This window comes from Moschus berezovskii, chromosome 8, assembly GCF_049115385.1.
Source record: "Moschus berezovskii isolate FMDL1 chromosome 8, NW_MosBer_1.0, whole genome shotgun sequence".
NCBI lineage: Eukaryota > Metazoa > Chordata > Mammalia > Artiodactyla > Moschidae > Moschus > Moschus berezovskii.
The window spans coordinates 22,478,062-22,495,009 of NC_142467.1; the positions used below are offsets into that span (position 1 = coordinate 22,478,062).

At 40.9% G+C, this 16,948-nt stretch overlaps 1 protein-coding gene across 10 annotated transcripts in view; it reads left to right on the top strand.

The window, feature by feature from the left end:
- The window catches only part of MEF2C (myocyte enhancer factor 2C), a 180,384-nt gene that overhangs the window by 117,315 nt on the left and 46,121 nt on the right, over positions 1 to 16,948 (top strand). The gene's annotated exons all lie outside the window — the stretch shown is intronic.

Below are 16,948 nucleotides of genomic sequence, written 5' to 3' on the forward strand. Positions count from 1 at the left end.
TTTTACTAACACTGCGGATTTTCTGACAAGATGCAAAGCCCAAGTCTTGTGGTTCTTGAAACTCTCCTGTAGTTTTCCCCTTTTCCTTGGGACTTTGGGAAATTTTCACTTAAGAAGATCTCACTTCTTGCCCTGTCTTCCTAACTGCTGGAAAAAAATTGGGAAGTTTTACCGTCATTCCTTTTACTTTTCCTCCCATCCGGCCTGTAAAGTAACAGTGTTATCAGTATCGTTTTGAAAATAAAAGCAAGGAAAGAGCTTATGTACCCATGTTAAAAGAAGTTTTTATAACACATGAAAGATTTCTGCTTGATCCTATAGCTTTGCCCAGAGAGAAACAATAGTTTTCTCCATAAAAAGCATACATTTCTTTTCTTTTCCCTACCCTCCTCTCCTGAAATGCAGCAAAAATGTCATCTTGTAGTTGCCAGACTTGGCATCACTGATCTACTCAAGCAAATTAAAGTGAAGAGCTGAGCAGTTAGATTGTGAATCTAAGTAATATAGGCACCAAAAATTATAAAGCAACCTTTTTTCCTTAAGAACAGAGACATAAATTTCTTGCAAAATATTATTTTAATAATTGCAGCAAACCTACACTTTATTTTAGCCAGGTAGACACAGTCAGAATTTTATTGCAAAGGACTTCCTTCCTCATCTTAAAAGTGTCGAAGTCAAAAAAATTAAGCCACCTTTCTTTCCTTAGGTTTTCAATAATTTCCCCTTAATTTTAACTGTGTAGCTGCATCCAAAATATTGATTTTATTGAGAGCTTCCCCTCTCTTCAGTGGATAGTACAACAGAACAACAGGGAAAGCATTTTAGTTACCATTCATCAGAAACTGAATTCTATTGCAATATATCCCTTTATGGAAAAGTGAGCTTTGTCATGCACTTGATTTCACCTGAGAGAAAGAGTTCAAAGAAAACATAGGCAGACATCCCCGGTGGCCCAGTAGTTAAGAATCTGCCCGCCAGTGCAGGGGACACAGGTTCAATCCCTGGTCCGTGAAGACTCCACACGCTGCTGGGCAACTGAGCCCATGGGCCAAAACTCCTGAGCCCACGCACTTCAACTCCTGAAGCCTGTGTCTAGAGCCTGCGTTTCACAAGAGGAGAAGCCACCACAATGAGAAACCCGAGCACCGCAGTTAGAGAGAAGCCCCCCACTCATGACAACTAGAGAAAACCCACACGCACCAAAGAAGACAGCACATCCAAAAAGAAAGAAAAAGAGTAAAAAAAGAAAGCATAGGCATAATATAGGGAGCCTTTATTAAGGGGACAAGTTTGCAGAGGCAGCATCCTGAGATAGCTGAGAAAGCTAATTCTGGAGCTTGCTCCTGACTATTAGTAGTTAGTTCTACCACTAACTCGCTTGGTGGACTTCAGCAAGTTCTTGGACCGCCTGGGCCTTCTTTTTTCTTCATCTGTAGAATGACAGTCATAGTGGAAGAGTGGCTGTGAGGATTAAAAAACAGATCCACGCCAAGCTACAGGCTCAGTCCCTGCAACACAGTATATACTCAATAAATGGTAGGTGTTATTGGTGAGGAACAGATTCAACTAAGGGGAAGGTTAATATTTTGATAGTGTGGGAAGACTGGTTTAATTTCCTCTTCATGCCATAAAAGGGGAAATGTTGTTTTTATAATTACCTAAATCTAAAGGAGATCAGTCCTGGGTGTTCATTGGAAGGACTGATGCTAAAGCTGAAACTCCAATACTTTGGCCACCTCATGCAAAGAGTTGACTCACTGGAAAAGACTCTGATGCTGGGAGGGATTGGGGGTAGGAGGAGACGGGGACGACAGAGAGTGAGATGGCTGGATGGCATCACCAACTCGATGGACATGAGTTTGAGTAAACTCTGGGAGTTGGTGATGGACAGGGAGGCCTGGCGTGCTGTGAGTCATGGGGTCGAAAAGAATCGGACACGACTGAGTGACTGAACTGAGCGGAATGAATAATATGGAAGAAACTACTACACAAATGAAAAATCGTAGCTCACCACTCAACCAACAGAATCACCGAGAATTCATCAGTTACGGAAGTTGAAACACCAAACATAAAAATCAGGTTACAGTACATTTCCAGTGATAATGGCTGAAATTATTAAAACCATCCTGGCTGCAAAAGCAGGCAGCTCCCACCACAGGGGCCTGGAGCCCAAGGCCACACAGACTGGCCAGAGAAGGCTGTCTGGGGCCAGAGGACGGAGCCGTCTGCGCAGTTGGCAGCTGCCAGTTGGCTTCTCCAAATTAGACGACAGGTGCTGAGCTGCTGCCAGGGTTGAGTATCAGGATGAGTCAAAGTGCTGATGGCCCATGATCGAGCTTTATGTTAGATCACGAAGTGCTGAGCCCACACGCCAGGAGAGGCCAGCTCACATACCAAGGGATCACTTGATGTGCTCACTTGATTATTTTTTCCCTGTCTCTTTCACAACACCTTCAGCTTGTGTCTTTCACTTATTTTCATGCCCTCCCCTCTCTCTTCTCCCAGTGTGTATCAATATTTTCTGTCACCTATTCATACGCGCTCATTCTTATCATTACTTCCATTAAATACTTAACTCTCCGTGCCTTTCTGGTTTTCACTTCTCAATATTCTCTCTCCAGCCTTTGTAGCATCGTGTGAAGTCCACGGTGACTGAATACAAAACCTAAAAATGTTACTTATCTGTGTCATATATGACATCATGGGAAATGTGATTTTTATGAACTACAGGTCGGTCCAAGGTTATGGGGCCACAGGTTCATATATAGATAATATTCATAGCATAAGAAAAGTGAGTTGAAATGTTTGATTTTCATTAATTTGATCACATAAATTTAAGCAATTTTAATTTGCACATAAAATGATAAGGTGGCATCCTATGTAGGCTTTTATCAGCCCTTGAATGCTAGACTCTCTAAAATATTTCTCATGAAGTATATTTTATTTATAAATGTTCAATCCAGAAGAAAAGATCCCAGTTTGCCACAATGGAATGTGTATTAGGTATTTTCAGAATCCATTTGTAGATGCCCTATGGCCTATTTATTTCTAATTATTACCTTCAATTCATAATAGTCTACACTAATGAGAAGGACCCTTCATGTCAAAACCATTGAATAGCAGGAACTACACTATGAGTCCAGGAGATAGCAACCCCGAGTAACAAATGAGCCAGGAAACTAGAGGGCACGTCCCTGTGGAAAGTTGAACAAAGGGTCCAATCTCTGAAATGCTACTGGCATTTTTGATGTCTGTTCTATAGATACTCTGATTATTTTGCTGGCACCACCTGGAAATAATTATATTGTTAGGAAAGCAAATAGAGACCCTTTGATTAATGAATTTAAAATTCATATTAATTTATAATTTCTAGGTGCCAGGTACTCTGCTTGGTCCTAGGGATTCCCAGAAAACAGGCACAGCCCTGCCCTCCGGGAATCCAGTCTTGTGTGGACGCTGAGGTGGGCTTGCAGTGGCCTGGCAGACGGAACCACGATGGGGCTGCAGGGTGGGAAGTTAAAGAGACTAGAATGGTGTCAGGGGGGTTGCCAGCAGCTCAGCCATAAAGAATCTGCCTGCAGTGTAGGAGACACAGGAGACATGAGTTCGATCCCTGGATCTGAAAGATCCCCTGGAGGAGGGAATGGCAACCCACTCCAGTATTCTTGCCTGGAGAAACTTATGGACAGAGGAGCATGGTGGGCTACAGTCCAGAGGGTCGCAAAGAGTCAGACTCAGCACACCGAATGGTATTAGTGTATTTTATAAATCCAGCAAAAGGCTGGGATGGAGAAACTGCCTGAGGATTTTGAAGTGCTTTTATTTTTAAGCACCTTTTTACCTGAAGCTTCTTAATTACTGAGAAAAACAGTTTTACCAAACTTTCTTCCATCAGACACCTACCCAGGGTAATTGAATGTAAAATCCACCACTTATTACTGGTCCACATGTTCGGTTTGTGGTAATGACATAACAGCTGTAGAAGATGAATAGATTAGACTCTTCCCTTCCCCACAAGTACTTTTTAATGTGGTGAGAGAGATAAGAAGTATAAACCAAAATAAACTCATGTGCAGAAAAGAAAGGAAGGGGCATGGAAAGTGTGCTGCTGTGCATTGGGAGGTTTGGTCTGCGGCACTTGCTTCACGCCTGCTGTGAGTGCGGGTGGAGATTTGTTCCCTGACCATTTGACAGCATCCTGTAAACCTAACGTTCAGTGAAACCAAGTCTGCTTCCAGGACGACCCTTGGAAACATATAAGGAGCCTTTAAATTCCCTGAGTCTTGACTTCCAGCCACTAGTGCTGGCCTGTCATTCACTTGGGAATACACCCTGCTTTCCCGGCCACACACCGGGACTAACAAGTCCCGTGGCATTCTCCCACGACTGGAGGACCACTGGGTTGGTGCTCCCACCAGCCCAGTCCCTGGACAGTGACCACCCCATACATTATATTTTGGGCACTCTCTGTTAAGCAGAAAGTATATCAACCCAATAACAGGAAAAGATTAATACTGCATTAACCAAGATCCAGAGGATTCTACACTGAAAAAGGCAAGAAATAAGAGTAAGGCTGGAGACCAAGGTTGCTAGCCTTGGACAGACCTCACACACATTACTGTTGTTGAAAGGAGAGAGAGAAGGGTCATTGTTAAAGGAAATGGAAAACTTGGATCCTCACTGGCTTTTGCGTAATCTTTCTGAAAGTGAAAGTGTTAGTCACTCAGACATGTCCGACTCTTTGCAACCACATAGACTGTAGCCCGGCAGACTCCTCTGTCCATGGAATTCTCCAGGCAAGAATACTGGAGTTGGTAGCCATTCCCTTCTCCAGAATGAGACCCAGGAATTGAACCAGGTTTCCTGCATTGCAGGCAGATTCTTTACCATCTGAGCCACCAGGGAAGCCCAATCTTTCTGAACCTTCTTATTATAAGTGACCAGGCTCTCCTTGGAGAAGGCAATGGCAAGCCACTCCAGTACTCTTGCCTAGGAAATCCCATGGATGGAGGAGCCTGGTAGGCTGCAGTCCGTGGGGTCGCTAAGAGTCGGACATGACTGAGCAACTTCACTTTCACTTTTCACTTTCACACATTGGAGAAGGAGGTGGCAACCCACTCCAGTGTTCTTGCCTGGAGAATCCCAGGGACGGGGGAGCCTGGTGGGCTTCCATCTATGGGGTCACACAGAGTCAGACACGACTGAAGTGACTTAGCAGCAGCAGCCGGCTCTCCTTAGAGGTATTCTCATATATGACCCCCATCCAGAAGAGCTAATGAACTTCTTGAAACTTTGTGCTATCTACCACACGAGTTGGTTGGTAGAGAAGAAAAGCTCTCAAGAGACACTTCCTGTCTACAAGAATCTTACAGTCTAGAAAATGAAATAAAATAAAAATACAGACAAGAACATTATAAAATAAATATTAGTCACAGAGTTCTGAGGAAGCATAAAAAAGAGACATTAATTCCATTAACCCTGTAGTTCATGATTCTTCCCTTTTATAATTTAAATTCACGTGTGGAGTTAGAGAGAGTGGTTGGTAGGGATGAAAGCAGCCCACACCCTGAACACAGACCTCGCAGCTGCTGCTTGTGTGTTTTCAGATCCCATTGTGATTCCATCTTAAATAAGAACCTCTGGTGCTGCAGCCTTGGGTTCTGTTATTCTTCTTTTAATGACAATATTTACTGGGTGTTATCCATGTGCTGGGCACATTCAAGTTGCTGTGGATACAGAGGTTAAAAAAAGAAGTCCCTGCTCTCGTGGAGGTTTGTTCTAACCCACTGAGACTCTTTCCTTGCCTGGCAGACGTAGTTTCTGGGCCTCACGTATTGCAGTCCCCGTAATGCTCTACCTCATTTTGTCAAGTCAGACCAGTACATGGCTTGAGCCGCATGTGCTAACACAGTGATTAATACTAGTCTCGGATGGCATACCACCGATCCAGACAAAGCTCTCAGAATTAGTACTTAGATTCTTCTTCCTGGGGTATGCTAACTGGAAAGGTGAAGTGTAAAAGGCCCTTTCCTAGCATGACTATCCAAACTCTATAGAATAACCAAAATCAAAACTTTTCGACTGAGAGGTTTCAGTGGAGAATGGCTTATTGTTACTCATTGGAGATACTGGGAAGAGAGAGAAATTAATTAGGAAAGCAAGTTTGAATGTCAGTATACGAGACAGGTGTATAGAACAGTCTTTGGGACTCTGTGGGAGAGGGTGAAGGTGGGATGATTTGGGAGAATGGCATTGTAGCATGTATATTATCATATGTGAAAAGAATCACCAGTCCAGGTTCGACGCATGATACAGGATGCTTGGGGCTGGTGCATGGGGATGACCTGGAGGGAGGATATGGGGAAGAGGGAGGTGGGAGGGGGGTTAAAGAAAGGGAACACATGTACAGCTGGGGCAGATTCGTGTCAATGTATGGCAAAACCAACCAATATATTAATGTAAGGTAATTTGCCTGCAATAAAATGAAAAAAAAAAATGTCAGGTATCATGGGAAGAAGGTAAGGACACCATCAATAAATAAAATCTATATTCACAATCCAGAATTGGTCCTTGAAAATCTCTCTCCCCACAATTTAATAAATTGAGGAATAGAAAAAAAAAAAACCACAACTTAATATTTTCAGTGATATCCCAGACTGAAAAGTCTGTTATTGGTGGGTGTTGGGCCAGTCTGTGACCGAAGACATGGCAACTATTAATACAACAGTGAGAATGAATGGCAAAGAGAGGGTTTCCCCATCTGGCCAAGGGCTAGCCCAAGAGAGAGTGGGGCAGGGCCAAGCCCACTGGAGCACTTTCCTCTCTGCAGCCTGGCAGAGGCTCCGGGCGCGAGGGTGATGTGAGGGAAAGAAGCAACATTACCCTTCATCTGGGAGTGCCTGACTGTCTCAAAAGTGAGGTTTGCTGCCTCAGGTACCATTCTTAGGTGTGATCAAAATCGTCAGAACTTGAGTCGATCAGATGTCAACCTCAAGTCGCTTTATCTAGTGTTATTTTGTGTTGCCTTTTATGTGCTCCAGAACTTTCTGCTTTTCTGATAAGTTAGTGCTGAACTGTAGATCCCAACTGCTGAAGATCCTTCGGCTTACTTCAAATGCAGTGCCTTGTTTCTGAGGGGAAGCAGAGAAGGGAGTGCACAAAAGCACCTCTTGCAGTATTTTTGGTTCTCAATGCATTTGTGTCCCGTTGGTGGTAACTTAAAGCACTGATAGCCAGAAGACACAAGAGCGTCTTTTGTGAAAAGGATCAGCCCGTGATGCTTAAGACTCAGCAGTTCAAACCACAAAGGAACCTAAGCCCTTTGGGTCCCGTTTACAATATTTTATGTTACTTCCACTCTTCCCTCTGCTTCCCATGGGATGTGCTGTGCTACAGTCGTGAAGTAATTACAGAGATTGCTTTAACCGACCAGAACTTGTGCTCCTTGAATTTTGACTTACTGATGTTATTAAAACAAATAAATAACACCGTCACCTCAGGAGACCACCCAACTCATTTCAATTAGTCTGTCACCGTTAGAAAGGATGACTGTCAAGTTTGTTTGCTTATTCATTCATCCGATGAACAGTTGCTGAGAACATATATTGACCCCACATACATTAATCAGACCCTCTGTCAGGCATCAGAAATACTCAGCCCTAACAGACTCAATATCAAGTAGTGAAGCCGATATGGCAAAAGATAGATTACAATCTGAAACACCACGTATGATAAGAAAATGTAAAAAATTAAGGGTCCTAGGGGCTTTGTTTTTGTTCAGTCACTCAGTGGTATCCGACTCTTTGTGACTCCATGGACTGCAGAACACCAGCCTTCCCTGTCCTTCACTGTCTCCTGGAGTTTGCTCAAACTCATGTCCATCGAATTGGTGATGCCATCCAACCATCTCATCCTCTGTCATCCCCTTTTCCTCCTGCCTTCAATCTTTCCCAGCATCAAGATCTTTTCCAATGAGTAAGCTTTTCACGTCAGGTGGCCATAGTATTGGAGCTTCAGCATCAGTCCTTCCAATGAACATCCAGGACTGATCTCCTTTAGGATTGACCCATTTGATCCCCTTGCTGCCCAGGGGACTAGAGGTACAGAGATGGAAATCTCTCAGTGCCCAGAGAGTTAGGAAGAAGCCTCACAGAGCATGGGATGCCTTAGGCAGTAGATGTCCTGAGATGACTGTGGTTTGTGTAGCAGAGGGAAGGAGTAAACAAGACTCTTCCAGACAAGAATGAATGACACATATCTAAACAGTATTATTAAGAGGCCTACCCAGCTTGGGAAATGGTGAGAAGTTCCCTCTTGGCAAAACCTGGAGTGCTGGGGGAGAAGAGAGGAAAGTGCCGGAGAGGCAGGTGGAGGGCTTGCAGTGAAAACTCGTAGGTCAGGCTGGTGGGAACTGCCATGGTTTATGAGAACAGGTAGATTTGCCTTGTAATAAGACCTTGCCAAAAGAAGGAAAAATGATTGACCAGAAAGTGGGTCAGGCAACAAACAGACTCAGGATGGGAGACCAAGTAGAAAAAAAAAACGACAGCTGAGTCAAGAGATGGTGGAATCTATAGTGATTTCTGGGTCTGCAGCTTGAACATTGTAGGAGCTGCCATGGTTTATAAGAACAGATAGACTTGCCTTGTAATCAGACCTTGCCAAAAGAAGGAAGAATGACTGACCAGAAGGTGGGTCAGGGAACAGACTCAGGATGGGAGACCAAATAGAAAAAAACAATAGCTGAGGCAAGAGATGGTGGAATCTAGGGTGATTTCTGGGTCTCCAGCTTGAACAACTGAGTGTGATGTTTGCTAGGAAAGGAAAGTTGGGAGGGGAATGGATGAAAGGAGGTGTTGGAAGCAAAAATGTAAGTGGAAAAATAAATGATGTAGCAGAGAGCATGGGAACTCTACAGAAATGAGGAAGTATGATGGCTAAGTACAATCCTGAGCTGACTGATAACTAAGGCAGTGAAGACTACTCCCGTTTCAAATGACTAATCACGCCTTGGCCCAACTTGAATAAAAAGGCATTTACTAGATAAGAGCCTACAGAGAAACAAAAATAATGATTTGACCTTACTGTCGTTACTCAAGATAATATATACATCTTCTTTTGTTAAAATAAGTCATTAATGGTTTATAAATGATGCTTCAACATGTTATTTTTAAAGAATCAATGCCCCCAGTATCTGCTTTTATGCCCCTGTAACCTATTTGCAAGTAAAATGCCATAGTCCAAAAAGGTTAGTAGATGAGCTGCATTCATATTTCTTACTTTCAAAAATCCTGCTTCCTGACCTTTGTTCCTGTGTTCCTCTCCGCTCTTTCTCAACCTTTGTTTAATTTATAATTCTGCCTTATCTTTTCCTTCCTTATTTAAGAAATCACTAGCATCCTCCATTTTTCAAACTCACCTACAATTTGATCCTTTGTATTTCAGCTTTTTTATTTTGTATTCCAGCTTTATAAGAGATTATTAGGATTAACTGCACATTTTAGCATGCATTTTAATCACTGTATATTAAAATGCTCCCGGTGTCATATTTCACTTCAGATCGCTGCTGGATTCAGATGTCAGGAGACATTTCCTGCCAAACTTCCTCATCTCCATCGTGTTCTAGGCCAGCCTCCTGACCCATGCCTAGCCAGGTTCCAAAGGAGGTGTGGTGGAAGAAACGTTCATTAGAAACTTGAAACCATTGACCAATCCTGAGGAAGCCTGAATCATTTGGCCCTAGAATCACCCTGAGTTTCCATGAATCCTCCAGGCTAAGATTGGCCCAGAGTAAGACCAATGTCAAAGCCAGGGAGAACATGTAACAGCATCCAGGAATAGGGAAAAAGATGAACTTTGCCCAAGAATTTTGAAACATGCTCACTTCAGATTTATAGTATCTGACTCACATTCCCAGAAGTTCCCTGGTGTTCTTTAAGCTTTCTGCTTTTCCTTTTCTAACTTTATGCTGCTGCTGCTGCTGCTAAGCTGCTTCAGTCGTGTCCGACTCTGTGCGACCCCATGGACGGCAGCCCACCAGGCTCCGCCATCCCTGGGATTCTCTGGGCAAGAGCACTGGAGTGGGCTGCCATCGCCTTCTCCGTCTAACCTTATACGCGCTGCCTAAAATACCCTTGTTTCTTCTTGTGGGCTGAATTCTCTGCGCCTTTTTCCCTCCTATTCACTTCATCACTGAGATTACATACTTATGGCTTTTTTCCCTTAAAGATTTCACAAATGCTTCATTTTTCTGACGTTCCACATGTAGACCAATACACCACACTGTAAGTGTTTAATGATATAAATCTCCTCATGACTTACAACCAGTTTCGTTCCTAGTACAAATTATGCCTGTACTGCATTGCTTTCTAAGTTAAAAGCGGAACATTTCAGAAAATAGTCACTTCATAACAGTCACTTGAAAAGAGTGCAATAATAACTGAGTTTTAACAGTGTGAAATAATAATATAAAATGTGAAGAAACTGCAGCTGCAAAAATCCTACACTGAGCATGTGACCATTTCTTCCTGTTCTGTCCATCCATCCAGTCTGTCATTAATGCTGCAAACATTTATTAAGCTTCTCCACGCAGACCTTGTGCTAAGCCCTAGTGTTACAAGATAACTAGTAAATGATCCCTGACCTCCAGGAGTTCACTCTGGGGAAGAAAAGCATGTAAATAAAACATATGAACAGACTGTCTTAGTCATATATTCAGGAAAAGCATCCTTTCATCCAGAGGATCACAAACCACACCTGACATAATGGCAGTTAGTAATATGTGTCAGGAGGTCTAGATCCCCCCACCGTCTTTTCCTTCAACCAACACAGTAGCCTTTCTCCAGCCATGAAACCTGCACACGTTAACACTGAAGCGGAAATATGTGTTCTGTTCATTCTGTGAGCCTTTATTGAGCACCTCCAGTGTATCAGACTCTGCTCTATATTGCAACTTCCAAAGTAAATAAAGAAAGGTGCTATAACGACCAAGCAATTTAGCAGTGGAGGCAAACATATAAATAATAACTTGTGATAAAAACACATAGGAAAAAAATGTATACAATAAATGAGTGCATGAATTAGGGAGAAATTAATTCAGCCCTGGTGATCAGAGAAGTCTACACAGACAAAAAGATTGTGTCAGCTCTGCCTTGGAGGAGGACTGTCTGCATCCAGGAAGCAAATACTCCCTGGGGTCATTCCAGTTGGTGAGCTCAGCTGAGCCAAGACAAGAAATGTGAAAGGCCAGTGTTTATACAGCATTATCCTCCCTTCTAGAAGGCATGAGAAAGGGCCAGGTAGTCCTTGGTAGTCTCAATCAGCATTAGAGTATCAGTACTAGGAACTATCACCATCGAAATATTTATATGAAATCATTTGTGGCCATTAGGAGAAGTGGGTGGATATTCCTTTATGTTCTGTACATTAAAAATCTTCATATCTTCAATCAGTCTTTTTCTTCCACTATTTAAAGATGGAAAAGTATTCAGTGAAAAAAATTTCCAGTCCGATGTTAAGATTATCTTTTGAGGGAAGGAATAAAAGCAAAAACAATGAGATGCCCCATCTCTCCCCAGCCTTTCCCCAGTAGGCGTTAATATCTGGTTAGAATCAGCATTAATAATCTAGAGAAATGTACTGTTATTAAGGTTTGTATTTTTTATTTTTCATGAAAATTTTTACCACAAATGGATAATTTGGGGTAAAATTTAATTTTTTCATACTCTATACTAGCTATGATTTGCTTGTCTAATTAAAGTCTACCTACCAATTGTACTGAATTCACAGTATTTTAATGTGCCTTTTCATTTCTATATTAAGAACAAAGAAGAACTATGGAACAAGGAGCGAGAGTAGAGACAATGCTTACAGTTTTGATTATTAAAACCTGTGGAGGAATTTCTTGGCACTTGATCTTCCCCCAGCCTAAGTGATTTGTGCTAGAAATCAACCAAAAAACAGAATATTATAGGTTGAGTCAGAGCTTTTCGGTTTGAATTTGTATTGCCTACTTCTCTTTAAAAAAAAAGTGCACCAAACAGTATCTGGCATATGGAAGGTTCTCTGGAATTATTCGCTGAATGTTTTTTAAATGGAGTCACAGAGCACAGTCCTTTGGGCAGCATCCACTCCACGGAAACTGGATACTGAAGGGCCTGGAAGTAGCAGGGTCATAAGCATCGGCACCAGGGTGGAAGGGTTATTCGTGAACCGCACTCAGAAATGTCACTGGTGGGCAGTCTCGTATCAGCTGCGCCTCCTGTGCCTGTGTGGACTCGCTGCTTTCTAAAGATTTTTCAGCTTGCGAAGAGCAGGCACTTGTCTTCATGAAACTGTGACAGACAAGCACAAAAATGATTTACTATCAGAGAAACGGAAGCTATTTTTCCGAAGTTGTTTTTTTTTTTTTCCTTGACTATTGTGTGAACAAGACGTTCACTGAACTAATAGTAAACGTTCCTGCATGTGTTCTTGACACATCAGCCCTTTGAAGGGTAAAGTTAGCTGTGCAGGCAAGGGTGATTGTTTTAATTTTAGCAAAAAATTAATAATTTGGCAGGTTTGGAGTTTTTAACAAGGAGATGTGAAATATCTGCTCTGAAATGGGGAGGCACAGAAAAAGAAAGATGATGGAAATACACATTCTTGAGGACTAAGGCTGCAGACGTGGAAAAAAATTGAATGACTGGAAGCTTTTAATCTGTGATGGTGGGTCTCTGACAGAAGCTGAATTTTACTTAAATAGCATCAACATAAAATATACTGTTTGCATTTAATTTAAAAAAAGGCCAATAATTTATTTATTTTCTACTAACAAGAAATAAGAAAGGGGAGCCAGTTTTAATCATTGTATACAAAAGAATATTTCTAGTTGATAACATAATGCCTAAGACAAGAAAAGAGAGCTCCACGTGGCATTCTTTTTCATTTATATTTCAGTAATGAAATAGAATCTGTTCCCTACATCTCTTTCATTAGAATTGTTGAAGCACCTGTCACCTATTGCCATCAGTTTTATGTATTTCAAGTTTTCCCAGCGAACAAATGTAAGAATGCAGGGTCCATATGTCCACCTGTCTGGGAGGGGAGAGTCCACGTGGTTTTGGATTACCTATCTGCACTCCTTTTTCCATTTATTGTTTGGAGTGTGTCACCTTCTGTCAATCTGATTACTTCTCTAAGAAAAGGCTTTTCTCAGCTCACTGCATGACAATCGCTGCCTTGTGCAAACATCCCAGAAGCCTCTGCAGTCACTTGATCTACCCCACAAGTGTCACTCTCACATGGAAGGCTGACTCCAGATTTACAGAGTTCTCTGAGGGAAGTTTCTTCAGATGCGCAGCAAGAGATGCTGGTGGTTTCAGTAGATATCTTGCCTTATCTTGACATACGGAATAAATCTTTTCAAAACATAGTCAGCCAAGAGATATTTACAATATATACTAATACATACAGGACTTCTAGCCCCTGTGAAAGAATAATGATGTAAGTGCCTGCCTTACCTGACCAGTCACATTTATAAAAGATCAGAGACGCTTTCAAAGGCCAGCAACAGAAATTTTGATCTTACTAGAAAAAGGCCATAAGGAATAATGCTTATTTATCCATTTGGTAATCCCTTTAGTTAATAGCAACTATTTATTACTGTGATAAAAACAGATTTGACTGAATCTAATAGCAGTTCTTTTGTCATCATTAAGCAGCTGTAGATTTTTTATATAATAAGGATAAGACTACTCTTAAGGTTTCACATTCAAACTATGGTAAAGTTTGTGCCATTTCTTCCATTTTCAGAGCTTTATAATTCCACCGTAATCATTTGTTCTTGGCAGAAATGTGTTTTACAAGCTCTAAGCCGAGAATAATATTTTTGAACAATTTTTTCAATGTTCTGGTTATGTGGTTATGGGAATTTGGAACTCAGTATGCTCTTGGGTTTTGTGTTTGTATGTCTCAGAATGCACTCTTTTTAAAATAACACAGTTTATTTTTTTTATTTATTTATTTTAATTGGAGGCTAGTTACATTATTGTATTGGTTTTGCCATACATTGAAATGTTTAACTTGAAATAAGACTATAAGTGCTTTTAAATGGTAGAGACAGACCTGAAAATGAATAGATATTTGTATATGTATAACTAAATCACTTTGCTGAACACCTGAAACTAACGTACCGTGATAAATAAAATAGAAGATTTTAAAAATGAAAAGTAAATGGTAGAGATATTTTGTTACTTTAATAGTGGTGATATTCATTGTAGGACGAGATAGTCAGATACAGGAAGAATTTACTGGGAGAAAGCTGCTGTTCTGTCTTTCTCCCATCACTTGCATTTCCTGTGTGACTTCATGCCACTTGTTTTGTTAATTCTTCAGGTATAAAGGAGCTATTGATCGAATTCATTTTTTAGTCTATAAACTTAGAAGTGTTTTGTTGAACAACAAGCGTTCCCACTTGGTCTAAAATTTGACGTCTAAGAAGTATCAATATTTTAGCCGTATTTTTATACTTTAGTATTTCCCACAGCCTAATTTTTTAAAAATTCTACCTAGTTTTTTCGGTGTCCAGTCCACTGCTGCAGTTCTGTGTGAGTGGGAGAGCTCTCTTCCACGTCTCTCACTTTACGCTTCACAAGTGTGGGAAAGCATCAACGAGGCATGGTGACCCCTTGGTGTCCTGGCAGGAGGCGTTGGGGGTCATCATGCTGGGCTCTGCTGGCCTGAGACCTGGCATCAGGTTTCCCTAAAATCTTCATGGAAGATTTGTGAGAGATAATGAGTTAATATTTGTGGAGATCTTTCAATAAAGTGTAATTGATGTTTGAATTTTCATAAACCAAACACAGTATCTACCCCTGAAAGCTTTGTAAGAATATTTAGCACACATGTACGTGCCAGATGGATTGTAATGACAGTTGATAGGCTTCTCCTAACCCTTGCGTTCTGTTGTCAAAAATCTGCACATCAAAACAACTATAGTTTTCACAAGAAGATTTATTGAGTAAAAGATTCGGGTGCACATGGAAAATTCTACCATCTAGATAAGACTACAAATTAATGTTGTAAAAGATAAGACTTTAAATTAGGGGTTTATATGAGAATATTCTTAACATGCCTTAGAGAAATATCAGTAGATAAATTTTTAAAAAATCAGATAATACGTACTTGATCTTACATATTTTTTCTGCATAAGAGAATTTTTATGAAAAATCCACGAAGTATGATGCAAGACACTCAGAAATTATTCTTAAAAGCTCAAGGACATGTAGAGATCAAAGTGGAACCACATCATAATACAAATAGTCATCACAGGGAAGAATGTTTTTACAGTTGAGATAATGCCAATAAAAGAGTTTAAAATATAGGAAGTTAAGTTAGCAGAGGAGGTTATTATTCTAATATATTGTGACATCCTCAATAGTATTATTGTAGGAACCCTCTGGAAGTACTTATTCTGGGTGAAAAATGATAGCTGTAGATCCATGATGGGGGACAGGTGGCCCCACCAATTATAAATTCCCCAAGATTTTAAATGTACATTTTATCATCATGTGTCAAAATATTCATTTTAATATTCAGACATTTTACCACATAATAAGCTGTAACCATATGTTTATTTGTTATATTATATCACTGTAACATTAATAAATATTTACAAAGCCACAGTGTATCATAGATGTATTCAAAATGGTAGCTCTCAGTTTAAGTGAATATCTTTAGTGCCTCAAACTAATTTTTAAAGCATTACATTTGTATTACACATCAATAAGAGCCAAGGAGTTTAAATTTTTAAGACTGACACCCCTTTTTTAACTCATGTTGTTTTATTTATTTTCCCCAATTGCATGAATTAAAAATGGAGTGTTATCTCAGTTTTGAATTCCTTAGCTTGATGTCGCAGCTCTTGCTTTACTTGTATGTGAATTTGATCTTTAATAAAGATGAGCTCTGCTGAACTTTCCATTAATGAGAGACACTTAGGTACACAGCTCTTTGGAAATGATTTGGTAGTACTGGGAAAATTCAGAAAAGTTTCTAGTCTATTAATAGTTTACATGGCAAGCTGTGTGATTGATTAATCAGAAGTTTTATAATCTCTAAAAACGTAACTCTCTCTGTAAATTCGGATTGTGTCCAATTAAGTTGACAACCATCAATTTTTAAAAAAGAAAAAAAAAGTAAAAACTCAGGACTCCTGACTCATACTTTTCCTGTTACAGTGTTATATGAGTATTTATCCTTCTGTGACAGCTGAGACTAGACCAGATGTACATTCAGGAGACAGGAGGTTGCAGATAGGCACTGAGTTTTCCCTTTCGTGTGTCAGGAGGCAGTCGCAGGGTGATCCTCCTGAGCAGCAGCCAGGAGGAACTTGTACTAGTTTGGTAGTTATTGACTTGGTTACCTCTCTGCAGTGTTCTTTGACTTCCTTACTTAGCTCATGATAATGAAACCCTAGGGCTTCCCTGGTGGCTCAGATGGTAAAGAATCTAAAGAATCTGCCTGCAATGCAGGAGACCTGAGTTTGATCCCTGGGTCAGGAAGATCCTCTGGAGAAGGAGATGGCAACCCACTCCTGTATTCTTACCTGGAGAATCCCGTGGACAGCGAGGCTTCAGTCCACAGGGTCGCAAAGAGTTGGACACAACTGAGCGACTAACACACACTTCTTGCTTCCTAATGAAGCTCTCCGCTCAGCTGTGTTGACTTTTCTTTCAGCCTCTGTTCAGGCAGACAACTTCGCAGTATTATCCATTTCGGTACAAATTTTCACATACAGAACTCTAACCAGAGTAAACGAAGGTGATTCTCCTTTTGATCACAGGGTCTAAACATTCTCAGTGGGTGCTTGGGGAGAATGTTAGCTGGATTCTCTTACCGCCTTTTGCTGTCAAGTGCATACCCAGAGGCAGGGTGCAGGGCGTTTTTAGTGCCAGTCATTGTGTTC